At 45.6% G+C, this 3,666-nt stretch overlaps 1 pseudogene; it reads right to left on the bottom strand.

Moving 5' to 3' along the window:
- Nucleotides 1-731: 731 nt before the first annotated feature.
- LOC127680231 (10 kDa heat shock protein, mitochondrial-like) overlaps nucleotides 732-3,666 on the bottom strand; it is a 6,221-nt pseudogene continuing 3,286 nt past the window's right edge.

The following is a 3,666-nucleotide window of genomic DNA, read 5'->3' as shown; positions in this document are numbered from 1 at the left end:
GGCTTTGTACCTCAGGGCTCTGCAGCTGCCTTCACAACCCGGTTCTCATAACTGAGCAGGAAGAGCCCTTATCCTCTGGGCCTGATTCAGAGGTGCAGAAGCAGAGCTGGAGGCTAGGATTCAAATCTAAATCAGTGTGAAGAAAGCCACAGCAGCAGCTCTTCACTGCAGGGTGGAGAAAGGGGGGGAGAGGGAGAAAGGGGGTGAGAGAGAGAAGAGAGAGAGAGAGAGAGAGAGAGAGAGAGAGAGAGAGAGGTGCTGGATTTCACACACACACATACACACACACACACACCCTGAAACCAAAAACCCAAACAACTAACTAAACAAAAATAAAATAAAGCCAAATCACTACATACATAGTAAATAAATAAAATGCAGCTTAAAAACAAACAACCCCCCCAAATTGAAAAAACAAGAAAAATATAAGAATTTTGGGATTTCAAGGCATGTAGCTCAGTAGTAGGGCATTAGTTATTTTTGTTTGTACTTTTTTGGTTTTTTTTTTTTTTTTGGTTAGCAAAAATAGTGCCTCAACTAAATCCCATCTGCTATGATATTGCCATTTTGCAACATTTGTGCTTTTTTTGTCTTTGTGTTTATCTTTTTTTAAGGTCAATTTAGGTATCATCCATTTATTATAAAAGGGAAGGCAAGGAAATTATATGAGGAAATAGTTCAGAACATCCGTGGAACGGGTAGCTTCATGTGACACCATTTCAACAGTGATTTCAGTCCACAAACTTCCCAAGAATGTCACTATCTTAAATAAGAAATAATCCATTATGGGCACACGCCTGTAATCCCAGCACTCTGGGAGGCAGAGGCAGGCAGATTTCTGAGTTCGAGGCCAGCCTGGTCTACAGAGTGAGTTCTAGGACAGCCAGGGCTATACAGAGAAACCCTGTCTCAAAAAAAGTCCAAAACACCAAAAAAAAAAAAAAAAAAAAAAAAAAAAAAAAAAAAAAAGAAAGAAAGAAAGAAAGGAAAAGAAAAAAGAAAGAAAGAAAAGTAAAAAGAAAAAAGAAATAATCCTTGTGGTCTAGAACTGCTCGGTGCCTCTATATTCTGGGAGAAGAACCTTCTCTCCACCCTCCACACAGACAGGCAGAGCCTCTCCACCCTTGCCTTTCCCGCCAGACCCCACAACCGCGACCATTCCTTGCAATACTTTTCCTTGAGACTTTTCTGGAAGCAAAAAGCCACCTTTGGTTAGTCTCAGCGGCACTCCTTTCAATGAACACTCTGTCACAGAGCGGACGAAGCTTCCTAAAAGCTTGTCCAGCCGTGACTTGCACCGCCGCAGCTCCGGGTTCTGCACTCGGGCCGCTTGTCTTTCTCTTTATTTATTTAACATTTTGGTTTTTGAGATAGTTTTTCTACATAGTCCTTTCTGTCCTGGAACCCACTCTGTAGACCAGGCTATCCTCTAACTCAGAGATCTGCCTGTCTCTGTCTCCCTAGTGCTGCTGGGATTAAAGGCGCGTGCCACCACCACTACCTTGATATTTGTGCTTTAAAAAAAAATATGTTTTATTTTAGGGTGTGTGTGTGTGTGTGTGTGTGTAGGTAGGTCAGAAGACAACCTGTGTAGTGGGAGATTTCTGGCTGTCCCACTTTGTTCTCCCGGCTGGTCACAGGTGTGTATCCACCCAGGAGCTATTTCGGATCTGTGGATGAAAGCCATACACACATTAATAACTCATTTTTAACCTGTCTTATTGCCTCTGTGGCTGGCTCTTCTAAGCCTCCTGTGACTAACATGCCCTTCCTTTTACTCCTAGCTCAACATCTCTAAATCTGCCCTCAGCTTAGTTGCCTGGTTACCTTCTGTGAAGCCCATTGGTCTTCCTGCCCAAGACACTTCCGGCTGCCCTTCCTTTTTCTACCTACATTTTGGAAGATCTCCCCAGCAGCTTTGAGTCTGTTCCATTCTCTACTCCAAGTATCTCCGTTCTTCTCCTCTCTCCTAGTCTGCGGGAACCTGGAAGTCCCACCTCTTTCTTTCCACCCAGCCATTGGCCACTGGCACCTTTATTGATAGATCAAAAACCAATCGGAGCAAGGACCTTCAGTAAACATAGTTTCAGAACATCCAAACCACTCCTTCACTAACCTGGGGGAGGGGGGGGGTCGGTTTTCTTCTTCTGATATTTGAGTCCCGCGAGAGAACTTAGGTCTTGTATGAAAACGCCTTTACTATACTCAGCCATCTCACCATCCTTTTTCCTTATATTTCATTTTATTTTGTGTATGGGTGTTTATATGGGTGTTTTACCTGCATGTGCCTGTACACTGCATGCAGTGCCCACAGAAGCCAGAAGAGGGAGTCAGTTCCCCTGAAGCTGAGTTACAGTTATTTCCTGCCTGATGAGTGCTGGGAATCGAACCTGGGTCCTTTGGAAGGGCAACGAGTACTCTAAAACACTGAATCATCTTTCCAACCTCTGTGTTTGTTGTTTTGAGACAACCTTGCCTTGTTAGACAGAGCTAGCTGGCTCCCTACTTGCTATGTAGCTCAGCCTGGCTTCAAATCTTTGTCCTCCTACCTCAGTGTCACCAGTGCTGGGATTAAAGATGACGCTACCACACCAAGTGAAGACCTGGAAGTCTGATTCCTAGTGCACACGCCACACACACACACACACACACACACACACACACACACACACACAGTAATCAAACAATGACAAAATTTTTTTTTTGCTATATGTATATCCTAAACATTGTAAATACTGTTTCTCTGAAACTCACCCTTGAGTGTATTCAATGTGGTGACCTTACTCTGAGCTTACCCTTAGGAGAAAGGGCTCTGGGTGTGTCTTCTCTGTGCCCAGCTATCTGCATTGGTCCTGTCGAGGCTAGTGTGATTCATTATTCTGATGCACACCTCCCTTCCTCCTGGCCCCTGTGCTGCGTTCCCTTTCACCACTGTGGAGCTTTCTCTTAGCTTCCTCATTTCCAGCAGAGACCACCTTCCAGCTCTCCCAGGCCACCCTCTGCAAACACATGCTCCACTGGCTGGAGCACAACTCCGCTCACTGTGGCCACCAGCTGGGTCCACAGCCTCTGGGCAGCCCAGGTCCCAGGCTCCCATCTCCCTCCACCTATTCATTCTTAATCCCCTGCACCCTGAGGTCCTAGCTAGCCCTGGTCACTTGCTTGTTCCTCGACTGGGCCCTCCTCTGGAGTCCAGAGCTTCAGGGAGGGGGCTGGTAAAGAAATTCTACCATAGTCCTTGCTTGGATCCTTTTAGAGGCTGCTTGGCTCTTGGGACAGCGTCGAAACCAGGGAAAGCATTTCATGGTAACCCGGGCCCATTTTGTGCCCTCTGTAAGCCAGTTTCCATTTCCAGGTTAGGTTTTAACCTCAGCTTTAGGCAGCGTTAAGAGTCATTCTCAGAGCTGGGAAGATGGCTCGAGGGTTAAGAGCACTGGCTGCTCTTCCAGAGGTCCTGAGTTCAATTCTCAGCAACCACATGGTGGCTCACAACCATCTGTAATCAGAATCCAATGCCCTCTTCTGGTGTGTCTGAAGATAGCAACAGTGTACTCACATACATAAAATGAATAAATAAATCTTTAAAAAAAAAAAAAAAGTCATTCTCAGAGCTGGGACGATGACTTGAGGGTTAAGAGCACTGACTGCTCTTTCAGAGGTCCTGAG

Source organism: Apodemus sylvaticus, chromosome 3 (assembly GCF_947179515.1).
Source record: "Apodemus sylvaticus chromosome 3, mApoSyl1.1, whole genome shotgun sequence".
NCBI lineage: Eukaryota > Metazoa > Chordata > Mammalia > Rodentia > Muridae > Apodemus > Apodemus sylvaticus.
Note: the sequence above shows the minus strand (reverse complement) of the source record. Positions and strands in the feature narration are given on the sequence as shown.